Source organism: Solanum dulcamara, chromosome 12, assembly GCF_947179165.1.
Source record: "Solanum dulcamara chromosome 12, daSolDulc1.2, whole genome shotgun sequence".
NCBI lineage: Eukaryota > Viridiplantae > Streptophyta > Magnoliopsida > Solanales > Solanaceae > Solanum > Solanum dulcamara.
In genome coordinates this window covers 34932488-34957871 of record NC_077248.1, presented here as the reverse complement: position 1 = coordinate 34957871, position 25384 = coordinate 34932488, and positions in this window count along the sequence as shown.

Genomic DNA, 25384 nt, shown 5'->3' with positions numbered 1-25384 from the left:
GGATTGAAATCAACTCTGTGGGACTCCACCAACCTAAGGTAATGCAACCTCTCCTTGCAACTGACCAAAAATACATGGGCATCCTCGACCGCATCACCAGAGAACTTAGGAGTACCCAATCAAATAACCTCCCCAAAATCTTCTTCTCCTCTACATTCATGAATGGACTGGCTGCAATGTGCTGGGAAATAGTAGGAATAGGCTGAATCACGAGATGGGGAGCTGTGGTATTAGGTTGTAGAAATGGGGTTGGATCATACTATGCCCGACCTAGTATGAAGTCTAGTTGATATGGTGGGCAGGGTCCTTTCTTGGTACATACCCTCCATGAAACTAAGGATCTAGGCTAGAGGATCCAATAACACTGTTGTGGCCACGAATCTTGTTGTGGGGTGGGATGGATCAACCTTCGTCGACTGATACTCAACTTGCTCAACATCTATATCTTGGTATGGCACTGGTTCTATGGCCTAGTCTCTTCCCTATCTTGTTTTGACCTCGACCTCTACCCTAAAATAGGACTCTATATATAGATATAGGGGGCCCTTGTCTTCCCCAAGTGGATCTTATCCTCGCCATTTGAGAAAGACTGAAACAAAAAGGATTTAGAGGTATTTATCATCATTAGTGCACGATTAGAAACAAGAATAGTAATATAATTCCTAATAATACCCTATAGCCTCCCAACGATTTGATACAAACATCATTGTATCGATCTGCGAGAAACTACTAGACACTTTCTCCTATACTAGAGAGACTGGGGAACCTAATCTCTGATAACAGTTTGTCATGGACCGAATTCAAGCAATGATGGAGAGTACTATAACCTCTGAGTATAAAAGGCAAACCAAAATAGAAAGAGGAAGTCAAACATCAATTTAAATAATTAAGTAATAACATAAAAGGTGGAAGAAATGATAATATAAGAAAAAAGATAGAGCCAAGGTATAAATATGTAAATATGATACAAAATATTAAAAAAGGCTCAAAAGTGACCAAAATGACAGACTTACACTAGACCAATCCTCGGACCTGGTGTCACCTATATAGGATCTACTTAGTACAAAATCCTTAAATAATATATATACAATATAGAAATATTTGTCCAAAATAAAGAAATACAAGCCATTGCAAAAAAATGAAGGCGACAAGTCTATGAATGTCAGCAGCTCACCATTATCTAAATCTGTGTCAGCTACAGAAGATTAGGCACGCGCTGGGGGTTGCTCAAATAGGGAGTTGCATCAAAAGGATGCAGAAGTGCAGTATGAGTATCAAAATATGAGGTACCCAGTAGGTATCATTGGACGATCGAGCTCAAAAAGAATAACTATATATATAAGCAACACAGTAACATGAATAATAAACTAAACATGCGGGTTTATCGATGGACGGGGAGAACATACAAAGGCCAAATAAACCCATCAATAATACATAACCACAACAATTGTCTCAACTCACAAAATACTGGAAGAGCATGTATATATATATAACAAAGCAAAGATGTAATAATAATCCCCAAAATATTACAAAGCACCAGGAATAATATTGAGCTCATCAATACTAAGGTAATAACCTGGAATATTTATCGATGGCCGCCCAAAATTCACACCTCAAGCTTATCAACGGTGAATATAATTGTGTAGCCCATAGTCAATAAAAGGGTCACCTGAAATCATACCTCGAGCTCATCAAAAACATAACGTGTCATAAACAATGAGATTACTAGTATTTTCAAATCCTTATATTTATTTATTTACCAAAATCCCCATCTCTTCAATTATTCATCCATTTAAATAATCTTAAACATCAGTGAAGAAACCAAGGCAAATAGCATATCGAGAAATATGTATCACCCAAAGTTGGGCAAAAACCCTGCTAGGGGCATCAATTCAATAGCCTGAAACTCTAGTGTACCAAAACCATGGCCTCTGGCCCAATATTTCAAATTCATAAGTAAGTAAAACACAATCATAAGCCAAAATCACACAAAAAGGGCAACCGACACAAAATAAGTCAAATGAGTGGCATCTTAAGTTTAATCACCTTGAAGCAAGTTATAAGAATACTAAGAAATGCAACAAATCAAGAAAGAACTTAACCGAAGGCTCCAAAGATTAAAAAAATAGCTATTAATGATGTCCATCAACTCTTACTGTATGACTCAATCTCTCAAACCATGATGGAACCTACCATAATTTCCCAGTAGATAAGACAAATGTGTATCCCAGAACTGCAAATACTGGGTATAAAGGGAAAATACTAAATAGAAAAGGGGCAGCTCGGTGCACTAAAGGACCCTCTATGCACAGGGTCCGAGGAAGGGCCCGACCATAAGGGTCTATTGTACGCAGCCTTACAAAATAGAACTAAGAGGAAAAAAATACTGAAATAAGGAGAAATTAGACAAAATATATAAAAAAATATAAAATAATGAATCCCTCCCAGAACTAGGAAGTCACTAATACAGAGATTCTACCAAAATAAAATGAATACAAGTCCCAAAAGTAGACCAAAAATATATATACAATACCGGCTAGTCTCAAATGTACAAAAATATAGGCCATCCAAACTAATGGAATTAGAAATGATCTCAAAATGCCATGTGCTCACCCTAGCGTATGGATATTCCTTCCACAAGCTCGATCTATCAATAGTGGTAGCTGGTACTTGGACCTACATTATAAAAATAGATCAAGAGTGTAATATGAGTACCAAACAAAAGGTACCGAGTTGGCATCATAGGTCGAATGAGAAGGAAAGGTGAAAAAAATACGAAAAAGAGGCTAAACTAAAGTAATGGATCTACAGTAAGTACACCCAACTGGGATCTTATAACCCCCATTGGGACACACGTGCACAATTTAAGGATTATCTAGGAGTGAATACCCTAGGGAATGAGGTCAGGCTTGTAACCCTAGATACTTGTCCTATTTGACAGTGTGGTAGAGGCAAGGCTTACAACCCCGATACTCACCATAAATGGCCAACTGAATAGAGATAGGGCCTGCACTATGAAGCTCTTTTATTAATAATAAGTGAGTAAAGGTAGGCCTTGTACCCCGGTGCTCTGTAAGTTGTGTGTCTATAGACGCAGGGACTGTACCCCAATGCTTCATGCAAGTATCTAACCCAGATGCCGATCTAACTTCTTTTTCTAGGAGATGCTTAGTAAATCACCCAAATCTCTCTTTTCTTACAAAGTTCAGGCCACAAGTATATATAGTAAAATGTCCATAGATCTACTTCTATAAATCACCAACTCATCATATACACTTGGGCGTTAGTTGAAACCAAAATAAGACGAACACATGGTCTAGGAACACGGACAAATCTCGAAAGTCGAAAACATAGGAAATTATGGATAAGGTTGTGCATGGGAGCACAATTACTTCCTAGTTAAGGCCCAACTACTAGATTCTAGTCTGCTATGCCAGTTTATAAGTATCTAAGCTTATTAGGGCGACATCGAGGCATCTAAATCAAGATTTCACTAACCTACACTAAGGACAACATACATCACAGTACCAATAATATGAGACAAAAACTGGTAACAAAACCACCAATTAACAACAAAGGTAACATGCTTTCAATACCTAAAATACCCGAAAAAGGACCTAAGACATGATTTCTACCCTAAGACATGTAAATAAGCTACCCAACCCCAACATTCGAACAATTTCAACTTATTTTAACACAATCCAACTGAATCTAAAGAAAGAAAAGTTGTAGACTACCTGGAGGTATATCGCGCGGGTTCTAAATCACTTTACCAGAACTTTTTCTATTCGGATGACCTCTGAATGCTGACATGCTATCAAAAACAAAATCACAATGTCATTACGTCCTTTAGACATTAAAATCATAATTTTCAAAGATGGACTAATTATAGGGTCTAAATTGGAAAATGTGGGATTCGCGTCTGGAATTGGCCCCATAAATTGGTATAAAACAGCACCCCAAGTTCATATGACTAATTGATACATAATTTGGGGCATCGACAAAACTATATATCTGCACGCAACGAAAACCCAATTTTTAATCTAAGAACAAGAACAAGAACAAGAACAAGAACAAGGTAGCAGCTAAAATAACTAATTTACCAAAACCAAAGCTCCAACAGACAAAACTAATCACACCATGACGATCCTCGCAAAACCCCATGAAATAGCTCTTGAATTGCAAAAAATGATTTTAAAATGAATGAGAAATAATTTCCCAAAATTCATCACAATTCCATTTCAAAAATGACAAGATACAACAGCCAAATCGGAAAATTTACCTCACACAAACCTTCTAATCAAAATTTCAAGCTCACCAATGGATTCCCCACTACATTTCATTGAATTTAGGCCTTTGAATTACTAATTTTGAGTCTAGAATGAGGTATAAATTGCCCTTTGAAAATATCTGCAATGGCCGATCACATCTGAAGTATTTATATAAAACGACCACAAATTTGACCTCTGCGATAGTGGTGCACAGTACCCCGCAATCACGGAGTGGTGCTAACAAAGTATACATAAGTGTATGCGGTCTCTAAATGAATATAGTGGCTCTTTTTAGGAGCCGAATGTCGAACCCCAAGGGAATTTAATTAGGCTACTTTTAACTTTTCAAGGAACTAAACTAATCACATATGTTGTAAGAATGGTTAGTGTTTGATTAATTCTAATTGTAGGAATGATAACTAATGACGATTCACTAATTTAAATGAGAATTCATCATATTAAAATAAATTTTAGGGCTATAGCATCAATGGAGGTCAAGCATAATATTTCATACATTGGTATCCGATGGGTTATTTAATTACTAGTTTATGGGGTTGATATTACAATCATGGTCTTTTGTCCTCTAATTTCCTATCTTTATTGACAGCCTAACTACATCGTTGATCAGGGATATGCATGAACCAATAAAAATGCATTAAATTATCTTCCTATATCTAAACCAGACGTGGTGCGTAGGTATGTATCACATGAACCCCACATACAAATCATTCTAATTTAATCCTAGAATGAACACGATATGTACATTCCTTGTTCTATCCCCTATCCATCTTTCGAGTTCAAGATAGACAATAATTATATTCTAATGCTGGCCAAACATAAGAGTAGTAAAACAAAAATGCATGAGTAATTAGAGATAATAACCCATCTTCAATAAAATTGGAGAATATTATGCAATAACTTCGTAGCTACAGCCCTAGATTCGATGAATATTTGTAGAGTATAAATTAACAAAGAAAGTTAGAGAAAGTAACCCTAATAAATTATTTTCACTGTTCCCTTCGTATTTTTCCATATAAAATACTGAATAATAAATAATAATCACAAGTGTTCTATTTATAATCTTAGAAATTTGCGATAATAAAAAACTCGCCCTGAAGTCCACGATGCGGACAAGCTTCATTTCTTCACATTTTTGCCTTTTTTTTATCTTTTTGTCTTCATAGCTCCATCGGCGAGATTACACTAGCCCTCAAACCAATCCGCAGCATAGACTATTCCTAAACTCTTCTATCTCAGGGGTACTTAGTATTAATTCCTTGGTCTCTTTCCGAGAACCTCTTCGTGATGCGGAGAGTGTTTATGCTAGTTCATTTTTCTTCACTTCCTCTACCTAGATACACTTGCGTTCTTTGGTTTTTGTCTTGCATTCTGATCACACCTATGCAAGGTCCATTCCTCCAAGTTTTAGCCCTAAAAATATATAATCATGTTGATTAGCTCGCGAACACTCAAATGACTGCAATATCCACAAAAATTATGAAATTTTCTCTCAAACATAGCTAAACATAACGAACTATTTGGGTATTCGGCATCGAAATACGCCCAAGATCACTACCCCGCACTTATAGCTTTGTTCATCATTGAAAAACCCTCAATTTCCTACACATAAAGACATTTCTACACTCCTAATTATGGGTATTCAAACTCAAGCACACAAAACCACAGGAAGTTCCCAACAAGTTTGTTAGCCATTCACAATGCACGAATAACTAGTTCAACACCTCCTAGCCTCAAGAATTGACTCCTTAGCATAGAAAACTCATATATGTTATTCAATCAAGATTCCAACTAGTTACGAATGTTTCATTGAATATGTGACCTCACCACAACAAAATTACCCTGTATCCACTCATAGATATGCAGATTTACTCTTTGTCTCTTATTATTCTTTTCTTCTCATTTTTTTTCCAAAACACTTTTGTTTTCTTCATGCACTTGACAACAGATTTTGAGCTTTTTCAAGTACTAATGATTATTACTTTCTGGGCCTTATGCTCAAAGTTTAGTTCTTTCACTTTGTTCACCTAAAGCGCTATTGAACTATGGTTCGAGTTTATGGTTTTAAAGAAAGAACGGGACTAGGTTTGCATTCGACTACAAAGTAAATAGTCAAAGGCGAGGCTATTAAAGAAATACCCATATCACTTCCTAAAATTCACATTCTAGATTTAGCTTTCCAACACTCTAGGCAAGTTCTAATCATCAAGAAGTAGCATGGAATATAATCAATCTGTAACACACATGGAACACATTCAACTCAAGAAAGGAAGGTAGCAGGTACATACTAAACAATTAAATGAATTCAAAATTAAGTATGCATCACTTGAGTCACATAAACAAGCCTAGGTGTCTCAAAACTAGTCATCTAATATCATTTCATGCTTCTTCCAATTTCAGCCAATCACTTGTTGTTGTGTAGCCTTAGCAAGATACCATACTTAATTATATATGACACTTAATTTGACTAACGTACCCTGAAGATGGTCATCATCCATTTATAATAGGGCAGCGTCACTTAACCAAGACTTAAGACTCTAAACTTTAAGGAAAAGAACCGAAAAAAATACCAAACACACCACATCAAAAATTTGACAACAAAACAAATGACCCAAACAAAAAAATAACAAATGACCAAAACAAAAAAATACTATGTACTATGAAATGTCAACCCCCCCGACCCATACTTAAAGAGAATGCACTATCCTCAGTGCAATATAAAAGAAAAATAAAATACAAGGTAGGGTAGGGGAACTTCATTGATTACTCCTCCATGTCTTCCTCCATTCTGGCATCCTTAAGAGCCAATAGTTCAGTCTCCTCTCCTTCAGGATCAGAATCAACATCAGACCCAGTCCATAACCTATCCTCATCAGTGGGGACATCATTTTTTTTAGGCTTAAATAACTCAGGATCAATTCTAAGAATAGTGTTGACATGGACATTGAAAGGATATCAATACTCCACCTCTCTTAATTCTTTGGCTGTGGATGGGCGACACCCAATCATATGGTGGAGAATCGCTAAGCCAAAAATATGGGCCATGATCAGTTTATCCCGTTTAGCTTCCCCCGATGTGAGGATGGGTCCAAAATAGGTGTCTGACCCTTTGATTTTACTAACATCAAAGGGTAATCTAGGGGTTCCTCTATCACTCCTTCATCCTATATAACAATATAAGTATCCCACCTAAGACATACCCTCTTCCTCTGTGTACCCTCACTTTTCGCATGGAGGATTTCAAAACAGCCCTAAAGTTGATCTCCATTCGCTTCATTAGGCCTATACTAGGTAGACAATAATTATATCCTAACACTGGCCAAATATTAGAATAGTAAAATGAAAATGTAGGAGTAATTAGAGATAATAACCTATCTTTAACCAAATTGGAGAATATTATACCATAACTTCATAGCTACAGCCCTAGAGTAGGGAAACTTAGCCATTAATTGTATGAAATACAAAACAAATAGATTCGATGAACATTTAAAGAGTAAAATTAACAAAGAAAGTTAGAGAAAGTAACCCTAATAAATGCTCTTCGTTGTTCCCTTCATATTTTCGAAGATAAAAGATTCAATAATAAATAATAATTACAAGTGTTCTATTTAAAGTCTTAGAAATTTGCAACAGTAAAAACTCGCCCTGAAGTCTACAACGCAGACATGCTTTATTTTTTTACATTTTTGTCTTCATAGCTCACCCGGGGAGATTATCTCTCAACCCAGTATGCGATGTAGACTAGGAGAAAACTCTTCTATCTTGGTGCCTCTTTGAATTAAATCCATGCTGTCTTTTCTCAAACCTCTCCACAATGCAGATAGGGTTTATGCTAGTTTTGTTTTCTTCATTTCATCTACCCAGCTCCTCTTTCGTGCTTCAGTTTTCATCTTGTCTTTTGATACACCTATACAAGGTGCAATTTGTTTAGCCCTGAAAATATCTAATCATGTTGTTTAGCTCACGAACACTTAAATGACTCCAATGTGTAATAAAATTATGAAATTTCCTCTCAAACTCAACTAAACATAAGGGATTATTTGGTTATTCGATGCATAAATAGGCCTAAGATCACAGAATATGAACCCAAATACCTTTGCGATCGCGGTACCCTAGCCGTGAATGTAGAGCACATACACGTGTATCCTTGATGAAAATGGCCTTAGGCCAGCAATAACGAAGGTGAGTTCACCCAGACCTCTGCAAATATGGCCCCTAGCCACAATCGCGGAGAGTAAGTTGATGGGTACTAGATATCAACTTTTTAGTTTATTTTCTCCAAGTTCAAAAACTCTTACGTGGTGTTTGAGATTCATCCAGAATCCTTTACGTGCAAATGGACTATGCTACTCTACTAAATTTGACATTCCAGACTTAATGGCATAGTCAAAATTTTGATATGAGGTCATTACGACTAAATATGGATCCCACTCCCAATTCTATTTTTAACCAAATTCCACTGAGGGACTCAAAACAAGTCTGAAAGCCTTAAAAATCAAATGAAAGGTCATTCTAGACCAAACTCGACATTCTGTATCTAACCAAGATGTCAGAATTTGTATTCAATTGGGTTTTTTAAAAATGTTTACCAAAGTCTTCTACTGGCCAATTTTCACAGCTAAAATGCTAAAAATGGTTTAAAGTCATACTGAAAACCTCGGCAATCGAGTCAAACTTGCTTCCAGCCTAATTTGGCCATTCAGAGTTGATGGAAGTGTTAGAAATCCATTTCGAGTTTGTTTTTCTGCACTTTAACTCAAAAGTCACTTTTCAAGTTATTAAGGCATTCTAACATGGAAACTTGTACAAAATTCAAATGAACAATAAGGAAACTGAGCAAACAGTGCTAGCAGGTCATAAATGACCTGGGGTCTCTATATGAATGCTCTAAATGATGAAACAGAAGAAGTATAAAGAAAATAAACTAGAGGTTCATTACAACATTCACTACTAAAAGAACTTTTGTCTGCTAAAGTAAAGACAATATTGTACTTAGAGGCTCAAATAAGGTGGGGAACTGCTTCAGCATTGCCTGCTCGATCTCCCAGGTAGCCTCCTCAATCTGACAATGTCGCCACTAGACCTTAACTACTGAGATAGACCTGGAATAAAGTGTCGAATACCTCAGGCTAAAATAGCATCCATCTCCTCAACAAAGGTGAAAAGATCAACCAACTCAACAAAATCATACTGAAGCACTTGGCCCTCATCTGGAATGTACCGACGCAGCATAAAAACATAGAACACTAGATATATAGCCAAAACTATTGAAGGTAGAGCCAACTCATAAGAAACCTCGCCAAATCTCCTTAGGATCTCAAAAGGCCTAATATATATAGAGCTAAGCTTACTACGCCTGCCGAATCACATTAGGCCTTTCAAGGGCGACACCCACAGGAACAGTCAATCTCTCGCCTCAAAATACAAAGAATGACACCGATGATAAGCATAAATTTGGTATCTGCTTTAAGCTATACTCCAGCTATCCTGAATCACCTAAACCATGTATAAGGTCTCCTTTAGTAAATCTATGTTGTACAGTTTAGTATTTGAGGACTCAAACCATCCAACTATAGTGCGACAAAGCCTACCATATAAGACCTCGAAAGGGGCCATCTAAATACTAGAGTCATAGTTGTTGTTGTACAAAAACTCCACCAGAGGCAAGTACTGCTCCTAATAAACCCCCAAATCCAACACATAAACTCGCAGCATATCCTCCCAAACCTGAATAGTGCGCTCTAATTGACTATCGGTGTGCGGATGGAAGGCGGTACTAAGTTCAAACTGGGTGCCCAACTCTCTGTAAAAGGCTTTCCAAAAACATAAAGTAAACTGAGACCCCCTATCTGCTATAATAGACATCAGTACCCCATGAAGATGGACCACCTCTTGAAGGTAAATGCGAGCCAAGAGCTCTGTAGTGAAAGTAGATCGAACTAACAGAAAATTTGCTTACTTGGTCAATCCATCAATAATGACCCAAATACTATCATTATAACCGGGTGTCCGAGGCAGACCCATAATAAAGTCCATGATGATATGCTCCTATTTCTACTCGAGAATAGGTAGTCTCAAAACATCCTACCAGGCATCTAATGCTCAGCCTTAACCTGTTGACAACTCAAACAATAGGACACATACTCAACTATATCTCTCTTTAAGCTGTACCACCAGTAATGTTGTCTCAAATCCTGATAATTCTTTTAGGTTCCTGGATGAATAGAGTATCAAGATTTGTGGGCCTCATGAAGGATTAATAAAGTAAAGTCTCTAACTTAGGGAACACTGAGGCGACTGTCAAATCATAGTACCCCATATAATTCTATTAAACCCTAGTCTCCCTCGCCTCACAAAACTAGGTTTGTAACTTCTACCAAAGCCTCATACTTAAACTATCAGCCACAAATCTAATCCAATAGAGGCGACTGAACTGCCACAAAAGCCAAAATTGGTCTAGAATATCATATATCCTACCTGACCATCCTATTAGCCAAAGAACGGATGTCTGAGGTTAGTAGTCACTCCATAATGGAAAGTAGGCAAAACTGCCAATACTCCCCGCCTTACAGCTCAGGGCATGCCTATTACATTCTCCTTGCCTAGATGATAGAGAATAGACATGTCAAAATCAAGTAAAATCTTAATACAGTGCCTCAATCTAGAATTAAGGTCCCTTTGACTCATAATATAATGTAAGCTACGATGATCTATATATATCTCATAATGGACCCCATATAGGTAGTGCTTCCACATCTTGAGCTCAAAAACTACTACTGCCAAGTCTAAATCATAAGTGGGGTAGTTGCACCCGTGTGCTCTTAACTGTCTAGAAGCATTAGCAATAACTCAGCCTCACTGCATCAGAACACACCCAAGACCTATAATAGAAGCAACACAATATACTGAAATGATCTCGCCATAAACTAGAAGTGTCAGAATAGTAGCAATGGTAAGCAACCCCCTAAGCCTCTAAAAGCTCCACTAACAATCCTCGGACCATACAAAGGAGATATCCTGACTGGTCAAATGGGTAAATAGAGATGCAATGGGGGAGAAACCCTTAGTAAAGCACCTGTAGTAACCAGCTAATGTGATCAAACTTTAAATCTCTAAAAGAGGTATGTCCCTAGACCAACAACATATAGCCTCAATCTTTTTCGGATCTACCATGATACCTTTGTTCGATACTACCTATTCTAAAAAAGTCACAGACTCCAAACAAAACCCGCACTTTGGGAACTTGGCATAAAGCTACTGATCTTTCAAAGTCGAGAGCACAGTCATCAATGTTTGAGTATATTGCTCCTTACTTTGTGAGTATACTAATATATTATCAATGCATACAATCACAAAAGAGTCAAGATAGGGCCTAAATAATTGTATCACTAAATCCATAAAGGATGAGGGGGCTAGTAAGCCCAAAAGATATCACAAGGAACTCGTAGTGGCCATAAGAAGTTTGGAAAGCAGTCTTAGGAATATTGGCAACTTTAATCCTTAACTGGTGGTAGCCAGACCTCAAATAAATATTAGAAAACATGGTGGCACCTTGAAGCTGGTCGAACAGATCATCAATGCTAGGTATGGGGTAATAGTTCTTCACTGTTACCTTGTTCAATTATCCGTAGTTGACACAACATCCGCATACTCCAATCCTTCTTTTTAACAAATAATGTAGAAGCACCCTATGGTGACATACTCGGACAAATAAATCCCTTACCTGGGAAGTCCTCAAGTTGAATATTAAGCTCCTAGAGCTCTACCAGAGCCATGCAATAAGGTGGAATAGAAACGTGGCTTAGTACCCGACTCAAAGTCTATAGAAAAGTCTATATCTCACTCTAGGGGTAGGCTAGGTAAGTTGGTAGAAAAGATATCGATAAATGCTAGAACCACAAGAACTAAATCAAAAGAAGGGGCCTCGCTGGACACATCACAGACATATGTTAAGTAGGCCAAACACCAGGAAGCAACTAGTCGCTAGGCCTGCATAAGGTATATAATCCCCATCGGTGAGTGGCTATAAGAAACTTGCTACTAGACCGAGAGAATGCCAGGCATGGCTAAGGTAACAATCTTAGCATAACAGTCCAAAATCTCATGGTGAGGGGAAAGGCAATACATGCCTAGTATAACATCAAAGTCCAACATATCTAATAGAATAAGGTAAACTTGAGTCTCATGCCCCTATAAAATCACCATAAAAGATCTACATACCTGATCCCCTACTAAAGAATCCCTTACCATGGTCAAAAGATGCAACGACACCCTAAGTGGCTCATAAACAATACCCAGATAAGAAGCAAAATATATAGACACATATGAATATGTGGAACTTGGATCAAATAAAGCTGGAGCAGTCTGGTGACATATAAGGATAATACATTTGATGACATCATCTAATGCCTTAGCCTCCACCCTAGCTGGAGCAGAATAAAAATGGTTCTGTGGACCTCCTCAATATCTATCTACCCTACCACCTGACCTATCTCCCCAGTGACCTCCCCAAATATCCTACTTGCCATGGCCATGGTAGTATGGCTGATCTCCTCTTCCTCGGCCTTGACCTCGATCTCCGCCTCTAGGTGGAGGTGATACTACTTCTGACGATCCCGCTCAGCTAAGGAACTCTCTTGACTAATGCTCTAGTGAACCACAATAAAATCAACTTGAAGCTGAGCACCCCACAAAACTTGTGAGCAGTGAAGTTAGCCCCTATGGACTCTTCAAGACCCAAAGATTGAAGCTTTTCTTAGCATGTAGTCAGAAACTTTATGGCATCCTCGCCAATGGCTCTAGAAGACATCGGGGGTGACAACCTCTAAAATACGCCCAACATTTTCTACTCCTATAATGACCAAACTCCCTCTGGAACAGCTGGGTGGGGGTGCAACATCTGGTGGTGGTGGCTAAACCTCAGATGGTGGTGGCTCAGGCTAGTCCTGCGATCCTGGCATATCTATAGCTGGGGCTGGGGCTTGTGGCATAACCTTGATATCTATAAAGAGCTAAGAAATTGTAGCCTATAAAGCTGGGGTCATAACTGGTATGGCTGGAAGCTGTGCTGCTAGTGGTGGACCCGCCCGATTGAGGATTTATAGAGGTGCCTTGATGACCCTCTACATGCTCGGGAGAAATATCTGGATCGGGGATTTGTGTTTCTCCTATGCATATGTCACTAATAGTACTGCACGTATGAGTAATCCCTATGAAAAAAGGTAACAAATGAGATTTCATCAATACAAATAGAAATAATGAATGCACGAGTTGATACAGAATAAAGGGTTCTTCATAAATACATCATGTAGCCTCTTGAGGATGGGTTACAGATATCTCCGCACTGATCCATAAAACTCTACTAGATGTTAGCTTTGTACAAGTGATATCGATGAACATGGGGTTTTAATACCAACTTGTCACAAACTGATCTCTCAATATGATAACACCTACCATAACCCCTTGGTAGGTAAGCCAAACCCATTACCCAAAATTGCAATAATGGGTATAAATGTGAAATACTAAACAGAACTAAGAGAAACAAAATAAATTCTAAAAAGAAGGAGAAACTAGATAAAATCTATACAAAATACAAAATACTGAATCCCTCCCAGAACCTGGAAGTCACTAATACAGAGCTACTACCAAAATAAAATGAGTAAAAGTCCCAAAAGTAGACAAAAAATATATAAACAATACCAGCTAGTATCAAACATACCAAATGACAGGCTATTCAAGCTGAAGGAGACAAAAATGATCTCAAAACGGCATGTTCTTACCTGGGTCTCTGGATTTGGCTTCAAAAGGATCGATCTATCAACGACGATAGCTGATGCTCGAATCTGCATCACGAAAATAGATGAAAAGTATAGTACAAGTTCTAGATAAAAGGTACCTAGTAGGCATCATAGGCTGACTGAGCAAAGAAAGTGAAAGAGATATTAAAAAGAAGAATAAAATTAGCAGAAGTCATAATATAATGTCTAAGGTAAGGAAAGTATTAGTAATAAAGATAGGCTAAACTAAGCTAATGGATCTACACTACACCCAACCAGGCTACTACAAGTCCCATCAAGACATACACGCGTAATTTAAAGTAAAACATGAGCGAACCCTCACAAGCCCACTGAGCACATTTGTAACACCCCCTAAAAACATTATATATAGTGTTTTAATTTTCGATGAAAATGATATTGCTTCTATATTTTGGGCATAACTTTTCATAGGATGTTCTAAATTAGGTGATTCAAATTTCTATGTAACTCCAGCATCATTACCTACAATTTTTGTAGATTTTATGTTAAGATTCAGAGGCTAACTTGGTCAAATAAATTAATATTTACAAGACCTGGTATTATGTCAAAATGGTGTGTTTGTAGAAATAAAATCATATATCACTATAGTATGCTCCAAATCACTTGATTACTGAACAACATGAAAGGAAACTTCTAGATCTACAATTCCTTTTAATACACCAAATCCTAATTAGGAAGTTATCTTATGCAAATCTAGCTCCGAAAAAGGGTATTCCGTAAAAAGAAGATTCATCTCACCAACCATAGAAGATCTAGATCCATTTGACATTATCCATGTCATCAATAGTCTTCCATTTGACATCACCCATGACATCACAATCCTCCATTAAATTGTTATATTTTTCTTTATAATCATTTTAATTATTGTTAGGTCCCTCCTTCACATCTAAAAATATCTACTTTATTTCATTATTTTGTTCATCAAGCTTTCTCAAGCAACTCTTCTCTCGATACACTTATTTAATCATTTTCAAAATATAGTTTTAGTTCATAGTAGTATAAAAATACTATTCTGGTGATTCATATACTCTGGTTAGTACACAAAATGCTCTTGCGAGGAGAAAATTCTATGATCCAAGAGTGTTCATTAAGTCCTTTGATTCTGAGTAAAGCAACAGATTCATGTTATGTAAGCCTTCAATGAGAGTATTCCTTCCACTCTCAAGACTAAAGTATTTTGATTGTATGATAACTTATGTTTATTTACTCAATTCTTTTCAAACTTTACTCTAAGGTATGTGGGTATTGATTCATGGATCCTTTCATTCATGAAGCCCAAATAAAATATCAAAGTCTTTAATTTAATTCAAGTGTAAAACTTTATGGGTTTTTATATCATGATTCCAAATGCATAGATTATTAAGTATTTGAAGTTTAATTATCTATCTTATATTAACATATATAAGCCTTCAATGAAGGTATTCCTTCCACTCTCATGCCTCAAGTATTTTAATTATATAATAAATTATATTTATTTTATTTAAGATTTATTCTACATTATGTGGGTGTTTATCTATGGGTTCTTCCATCCAGGTAGTCCAAAACTCTTTCAACTAAATCTCTTGATTTCAAATAAGAATTTTCTTATAGGTAATTATTATTTCTACTTAATAGCTTGAATCACTGTTAAACTAATGATTATTGGTGTATTTTGATTCAACATAATTTCATATGTATGAATTGATGGATTGCAAGTAATTTCTCTATTTATCTCTTTCAAGTTTCTTGAAATTCATAGTGGATTATTTAAAACATAATTTTTAATTAATTTATTTCAAAGTATTTATGAATAATTTCATTTACATACATATTTGAAAGTTGAAGTGATTTAAACCCACCTTGTTTTATTATATTTTCAATGAAGTTTGACTTAAAATCTTTGATTCCAAATAAATATTTATGAAAACAATGTGTATGATCAAAAGGGAGTCATATGAAATAAAAAAAACAATGAGATGCTATGAATGACGGATTCTTTATGCTATAAGGACAATTCTTGCATATTTGATTCACCAAAGATTTTAATGTACTATTCCACCAAATAAGATATTTTGAATTATCAAGCAATATACTATGAATATTTTGAGGTATTAAACTATTTTGTGGGATTGACTTAGCACCGAATGGTCTATTGAGGTGGGATTCGGTAAGAGAATCCTAGTAGCAACTCCTTGTATCATTAACTATGTACCAACATAGGAGCCCTTGTAGGTTTAGGCTAATGGATCCATGAAATCCCTTAAAGTTAAAGTTAAATAAATGAATGAAGTTGACGGAGTTCTACACGGCAAGTAGTCTCCCTGGACAACATAGGGGGTTATGTTAGATTCCATATAATAGCTCTCATGGTCTTAAATATCGGTTATGATAATCTTTCCACAAAATGAATATTTTAAAGGATATATATATGATTGATTATGCATGCATTGCATTATATTTCATATTACATAAATATTTTAATGTTTGCTCAATGTTCATGCATGCCTACATACTTAGTACATTCAAAGTACTAATGCATACTCTTTTGCCTACATGATATCACCATGTAGGGACCAGTGCTCCTCCTCATTCTCCTTCATATGGCAAGTTGATATTTTGTTTGAAGGCTGCTTTTGGTGAGTTCCTATGTTTCTGGAACAGTGCTCCTTTGTCTTTATAGCTTCTGATTTTGAGACCTCTAGACACTTACTATGTTAATTCATTCAATTTTGATTAAGGGGGTGCTAAGGACTTGTCTTAGCCCCGATAAATCTAAAAGTTAGAGATATTGTTGGATATATTTAAGTTGAAGGTTTACTAATATGGTTTTTGCTTTCTTTTTGATTATTACCTATGAAGAGGTAAATGGATGCTAATAGGCTAGTTTGAGGTACTTTCTGGTTCCTTATTCTTTGTGTCACGTCTAGACACTAGGCTTGGGTTGTGACAACACTAAATGACTACGCTAATGAGGGTAGGAGCGAGGGTTCTCCAGGAGTGAATAACCTAGGGATTGAGCCCAGGACTGTAACCCTAGATACTCATACAACTTGATAGTATGGTAGAGGCAGGGCCTGTAATCCCGATACTGACCATAAATGGTCAACCCAATCGACACAAGGCCTGCACCCCGATGCTTTTTTATAAATAATGAGTCAGTAGAGGAAAGGTCTGTGCCCCGATGCTCTATAAGTATTATGTCCATAGAAGTAGGGCCTGTACCCCGATGCTCCATGCAAGTATCTAAGCTTGATGCTGATCCGACTTCTTTTTCTATCCGATGCCTAGTAAATAACCTAAAGATCTCTTTCCTTAGCAAGTCCAAGCCACAACTATATAAAGTAAAATGTCCATATTTATCTTTCAGTAAATCACCAACTCATCATATACATTTAGGCTTCAACCGAAACAGAAAAATCTGAACTATCACAACCCGATTTCTCAGGTAATAATGGAGCCTACTATGACCTAATAGTAGGGAAGCCGGCCTATATCCTGAAACTGTGAGTAATGGGATATCAGGGTAGAAGAGCAATAATTCCACTAAAAACAATAATGAAATAACAAGAATATAACTGAACGACTAAGCAAAACAAAATATGTACAAATAAAAAGGTCTCTCCCAGAACCTAGAAGTCACAAGTACAAAGCTACTACAAAAGTCCCAAAACTGGACCACCAAAACAAGGTTGTCTCAAAAAGAAAAAGATTGGAAAAATATACGTACAGAGGGAGACGGGTAAATACATAACACTATGTGCTCACCCTTGCCTCCAATCAAGATAGCAACTGGCTCGAATCAACGCAGATAGCTAGTACTCAAACTTGCATCATGAAAATAGATGCAGAGTATGGTATGAGTACCAAAAAAATAGGTACCTAGTAGGCAACATTTGCCGACTAATAAATATAATCAAAAGTAAGTTAAAATATGAGTAAATAATAACAACCAAAGATAGGAAAAGAAATAAAGGTAGGTATGTAAAGGAGTGTACTCAACACACAAAGAGACCAAGGACTCAATAGGTAATCATGGACTTCAACCACGTGTAAAATAGACCAGGACTAGAATCGGGTAATGGTAGCTATGGACTCGAACCAAAGGCAGTAAAGAGACATGGACTTGAACAAAGGCTGATAAAGGAGGTGGACTCGAACCACGGCTAAGTAAGGCCAGGGACTTGAATGGAGCATAATACCAAGGTAGGGACTTCAGCCTTGCCTGAGGGAGTAAAATGGGGAATTGAACCACGAACTGAGGTGAGACATTTAGAATTAGGGTTAGTGACCAATTGAGAATTACGGGGAGTGACTTCAAGCTGAGTGTCATCTATAAATACCTCCATCCCAAACCACATCCAACCAGAATTGTCAAAAAGACTTACAGAACCAAGAGCCAAGTGATACGGTACTAATAGGAGAATAGGGAATTATGGAGGTAAGGTTCCAAATTTATGTTACTACCTAGGTAAAGATATGACTATTAGACTAAAGTCTGCTATATCAATCTACAAGGAGCTAAGTTATGTGAAACGACGTTGGAAAGTTCTAAGGCCTAGTGGCACCAAAATCATGCTAGTCTAAGGAAACACTAATCTAAGCATAAACTACAAACAGGCTTCCAAAGACATAAACCATGGACACAACACATGCCACAAGGTCTGGTTGATCAACAATAAAATGAGACATATTTTAACAGTCCAAAACATGCATGAAAATAACACCTAGGACATGAATTCTAGGAATTTAGCATCCTAAATTCCAAAACCCCTCTAAGATCATACAATTCAGTATATAAGTGACAAAACATGGTCAGTCTAATGAGAGGAAAATCATACCCTACATGTAGGCCAACCGAGCGCGCTCAACTTAAGCAATCTAACCTTTCCCTTATCGGACAGCCTCAAAATGCACCCACACAGTCAAAAATTATATCACATCATTGTTACAATTGTTTAGACACTAAATTCACTATTTTTAGAGACAGACCAATTTTGGGGTCCAAAACGGTAAATGTGGGACCCGAATTTAAAATTCTGAAATTGACCTCAAAAGGTGATCCTACTTAGCACCCCAAGTTCATGTAATTATTTAGAACACAATAGGGGTCGAGAAACATAAAGAAATGTCCATGCAACTAAACTCCGAATTTTAAGCTTAGGACATTTAGGGGAAAATAGCTTTGAGCAACAAATTAACCAAAAAGAAACCATGACAGACGAAACTAAACACACTATGATGTTCCTTGGGAACACCCAACAAATTATCCCAAAGAATCCCTGGAAATGGAGCTAAAATGATCACCAAATAGGACTGCAAAAATCAAAATAATCTGATGTCATGACCTGACCTAGGGCCTAGTTGTAATACGGTGATCAAAATCCCGTAGGGCTCCAAACAAGCCTCTTGTACATATCATAAGAATATATATGGTGAAATATAAAAGCAGAAACATCATAAGAGAGTCTAAAATCATGAATATAAATCTAAAAAATGTCTTATGACAACATAGACTCAACATATATCCAACTAGATGCCTCTAAACATGAGTATGGGCGGGGCTAAGACATGTCCTTAGCTCACCCTCAACATACAATACAATAAAAGTCTTTTGAAAAGGAAACAGTAACGAACTTGAAATACTCCCCGGTCAATAAGGACTCACCATAAAACATTCGAATGGAACGCCTTCTAGTTACGTGGACAATTAGGATCTTCAACCTCAACCCCTATATTATGAGACAATATAGGCAAAAAGTATGCAGTAGTACGTTGGAATGTACTAATTATGAGGGCATGACATGCAACGTAAAAAATAAAATACAAAGGGTCAAGTAAAACACATGATAAGATGGAATATTAAAGTCATGAGAAAATCATATTGACTAAAGTATTTAAAAACATAAATTCAAGTCATAACATAAGAGATTATACATATGTGGGATAGGAAACATAACCGACAATAAGACCATGCGAGCTATAACATGGAATCCGATGATACCCACATCGACAAGGAGGAGACTACTTTGCCAAGATAGACTACGAATTATAAACATGTGCTATTTGTGGATCCACTAGCTAGGCCATACAGGCAACCTACAGTGGCACATAGTTTATGGGACATGAGACTGCTACTAAGGCTTTTGGTAGGGCCCCTACCTCAAGTCCACTCAGTGCTAAGTCAAATCCCACGGAATACATACATAACATAAGATCATAATATCATATATCATAGTCATGATCATAGGCTTGAAATCATATAGTAGCTCATTTTCATAACATACTTGTAATGTGAGAATTGTCATTTCATCATTACAATCATATTTACATAATTCATATCATTAGACCTTAGGTCACCACATAGGATCCTAAGTCACCTTACTTCATAACTTGCATGTAATTCCATAATTTGAGATATACTTATAATTCATGATCATAATGGAAATACATAGTCATAATTCATAATTTGAAAATTCATGACTATAGTTTGTACTTGAAGTTTGGGTATAACATGTATGCATGAACAATTGACTTAAAAATAATGAAATTAACTTGAAAATATGCATGATCATAAACTTTATATCAACCCATACACAATTCATATAGATAACATCGTTTAGAAGTATAAATCAAAACACTCTTAATTTATATCATGAACCCTAGAAATTATACTAGGAGAATTTATGGAAAAAACTGTTCAATTTAATTCAATAACCATAAATTTATATCAAAATAATCTCATGATCATGCTTTAAATCAAAATCCATGCAATTGGAATAGAGATCACACAACCCATAAAATACCATACTTTAATTTGATAGAAAACCTTGAGAAATTGATTGGGCTTCATGGATGAAAGGATCCATGAATCAATACCCACATATCTTTAGTGAGAACACCAATTAATTTGGAAGAGCTTGAGAATTTTAATGGAGAAATTGAATGAATTTGCTTGAAGTCTTCAATGGAAACCCTTGAGAGCCTTTTTTGTAGAGAGTAAAATATTTGATTGATTTGTAGAAGAATGAATAGAATTAGAGGTTCAGGTTCATTTATAGAGTTGAATTAGGTCCTAAAAACATCTAGGTTCATTAACTAATAATTTGGAAAAAGTCTAAAATGCCCTAAAAAAACTAAATTCGGCCAAAACTACTTCCTAGGTCCGCGACGCGGTCCTATCGTGGACCACTCTGCTGAAAAATAGTCCCCAGGTCCGCGACGCGGTCGTGTCGTGGACGATACTATTTTTTTGGTTTCTTCGAAAGTATTTCTTCCATTTTATAGGTTCTAAAAATCCGCTGAGACCATTTTCCACAGGTTTTGACCCCCTAATTGATATTCTGAACTCGTATTTTCCAAAAAGATAAAAGGATAATGCGTTAAATGAGTGGCCTATTTCCTGTTATACCCCACATTTTTAAACTCAGAATGTCTCTTAAAGTTTCTTAGAAGTTAGCATGTGAGCCGGATAATCTACTATTACACCCTACATCTTTGAACTAGGAAGGTTCCTTAAGTGATTTAGAAGCTAGTATGTGAAACACTTAAGTTACGACCCTATTGAACAACTCTAAGAAGGGATAATGTGATACCCCATGGTAGGGAAGATTGGAAATAGGGTCAAGAGAAGTCGAAGGGAGTTGGAGGCCAAGTAACGAGTCGTAGGACTCGTCTTATCTATGTAAACTACTAATTTACAAATCTTATATACGTGAGTTACTTGAATACATACCAAGCTTACGTAGCAAGGGTTTCATAGGCTCTTAAAGTGAGACGACATGCAAATGGGAGGGTGACACATGGAAGAACCTGAGCAAGCAGGTGACCCACCTTCTTGGGGGAGGTGGGCCCCACTCCCACGTGGCATCCCCTCCTTCAGCATATAGATACAGTGGCCCAATAGGGGCTGGACACGTGTCACCTCTTCGGGATGACATGTGTCACACCCTACAGCCACATATATGTATGTAATGTATCCTAAACTTCAGCGTTCATTCGCAATTTCTAGCAAAAGCAACGTGAACAAACCCTAGAGCTAAGGAGAAAATTGCGACAACTTTGGGAGAAAAAATAGGTAAGTCCCATTTTTGTTCCGTAAATTAATTATATAGCATATACCACGATGATATGGAAGTATTATTAGAATAAAATTAGAGTTCGATGCAGCCAAAAAATGGACAGCAAGCTGCCACGATGATTCAGCACGCTAAAACAATTCTGAGGCGCGATTTCGGCAAGTTCTAGCCAATTTAGGGAAAGGTAAGTTCTTCCCCTATAATTTGAAGTTTATGATGGTAAATTAGGGTGTATTACACACCTTAGGGGCTTCTTTAAGTTGGGTAAAAGGTTTGAAAAGTTCAGCGTTCAAAATAAACGAATTTGGAATCGCTATAGTTAAATTGTTGTCGAAATAAGGTGTTGTGCGCGTGGGGGCTGCTGCTGGTTGTGTTGTGGAGTGTTGCAGGGTCTAAAAGTTCTCTATATGAGGTGTGGGAGCTTATTTTTACAGACACCCGACCCCCCGCTTCGTACGGGTAATGTTTTTGCAAAATAGAAACTAGAAACCCTCTTTTGGTATAGTAACTTCGGGCGAGTCGTTTGGGGTTATATTATGTAATGTTGTCATGTTATATATATATGAGCTACTGGTTGTATTTTTGGTTGCATGTAGGTGTTAAGTACATGGTTGGGAATTCGGATAGGGCACATTATAGGGAAGGTGCTGTCCAATTTCCGTTAACGTCTTAACTAGTTAAGGAACTAGTCGAGAAGGCAAGCGAGGGGATGAATGCTATGAATACTAGTGGGTAGCCTAAGTTGCTGAAAAATCTAAGGGTGTTAATACTCGCCTTATTTCCATGTTAAATAGGTTTCGAGGACGACGAAGTAAACACGACTAAGGAAAGTCCATAAGAGGTATGTGAAGCCTATCTCTTCTTTTCTTTTGGCATGTCGTAAAGCTAAGTAAACAGTGACATAACATCTAAAGTAATTCCATTCTTGAATGCTCCTTATTCAGTTCTGAATGTTAAAGCTTGTGTGATAGTTAAGCTAACTTCCTTGAATCTTTTATACATTGAGGACTTAATGAATATACAAACTCCTAGTCATAACACTATTCGAAGACAAATACTCTGGAATTCTTAAGCGAATAGTCTTACTTTAGTATACATCTAGGAACCTCGAAATGTAATTAATGTAGCCCCTAAGGGCACTTAGAGGGCAGCTAGAATGACTATACTGTTACTCGAATTCTTAGACAATAACTTAGTCCTCTTATACAGTTGAGTCTTGGATAATGATTTAAACTGTGTTTGGTTTCTCACTACTCTACTCGTGTAAACTGTAACACTTCTTCTCCTAGTCCCAGGCCGGTTATCAGATTCGTGCAATTTACTGCATTGTCCACCAAGCCCTTCACTAGAGGGCTGGGTACGTATGTATATATATATGATGATGTGTTTTAATAAGGTGGCGATGGCACGGGGCCTGATACTGATACTACATATATGATTCACCGGACCCCTGATGGGGCAGGCTATATTGAAAATCTGAGCATGCATGTCCTTATAATTTACAGAATATAGGTACATGTTTCTGACTTGATAAATTGTTCTCTTGTTCCTCTATTTCGGATATACCTCCAATTATATCATGTTATACTCTACATACTCAGTACATATGTCGTAATGACCCCCCTTTCTTTGGGGGGCTACGTTCCATGCCCGCAGGTATAAGTACGGGTTTTGGGAGTCTATTAGCTTAGGATTCCGCTTTGCTCAACTGGAAGAGGCTGTATTGTATCGGAGCCTAGTTTTGGCACTAGCCACTGATGTGTATCATCGTTTTATTTATTCAGGGGTACGGCGGGGGCCCTATCCTACCATATGTTGTCATTATTATTTTTAGAGGTCTGCAGATATATATATGTGGGTTGTGTATGTCTATTTGATTCAGCTGGGTCTACATGATATATGATATATGTTATTACGTTATGGAAGCCTTGTCAGCTTGTGTGCCCTTCCATATTGTGATACAAACAAAAAAGGGCTACATGTTTATGAAAATGTTATCGCCCAGTGGGGCTTTGTTACATGATATTGCCTTATTTACAGTTCAATGTGACCACAGCTGATATATATGAGTACGGGGGGTCCAGGTCGGACCCTAGTCGCGAACTACGGGGTTGGGTCATGACAGAAGTGGTATCAGATCAGTTCATCCGTGGAGTGTCTACAGACCGTGTCTAGTAGAGTCATGATTATCGATGTATTGTGCGCCATATCTATAAACAGGAAGCTATAGTACAGTTAGGATGTTACCTTTCTTCTACATCTGAGATCATGCTTTAGATCCGAGTCATAAGAAAATTCCTTATGATAACCTTGGATCTTAACAGAAGGAAGACACCAATAGAAGGAAGTAATTGACGACATGGAAAGTTACGAAGCATGAAGGTAAGTAAAGTAAAGCCACGGAAGATATCCATCGGGTAAGGTATTGAAGTACTATTGAAATGTAAAGTTAAAACCTGAAAGGAAAGCAGACAAAAAGTGCAACAGATGCAGTTTGAAGTTGGACATATGAGGTAAGTCTAGTATTTTTATATTATTATTGATATTGAAAGCCCTGTGTGGCTGCGATATGAGATGACATTGAAAGCCCTATGTGGCTGTGATATGATATGTATATATATATGTTGGCCCTGTGAGGCATTGTTGGTATTTTTTGCGTGCAGGTTTTGGGATAGTAAGAAGTGTAGAGGAAAGTCTGCCAAAAATTTTCCAATACAAGAAGAAGGGAATAAAACATAGTTTATAACATATCTTGGAAATGGATACCGGGTACCAGTACCTATAGGATGCTAAATTAAAGTTATAAGAGATACTCTTCATGTCGTCGATAAGGGATACCCCCTTTACTTGGGGGAGTTTATTTTGGAAAAACAAAAATCTGTCTGAGCAGTACTGTTCAGACCACAGTATCTCCAGCCGTAATTGTGCTGTAGAAAGAAAAAGAGAATCTCAGGTTGAAAGGTAAGATGTCCAGTAATTGAGATTCACTCATTTTGAAAGTACCAAGCCCCCAACTCCTAATTATAAATTTGATAGGTTGTTCATAACTCGAGGATAAACCCCGAAGGAGACCAGGTCGGGCAAGTATTAAAAGGAAAGTACTGTGATGTTTAAGAGGTTCTGGTTTCTTCTAACAATGGTTGAAAAATGGTTTACGATAACAGTTTATAATTTTCCACCGACTAATTGGGGAAAGAACTTCTAATAGAAGCACCTCAAAGAGATG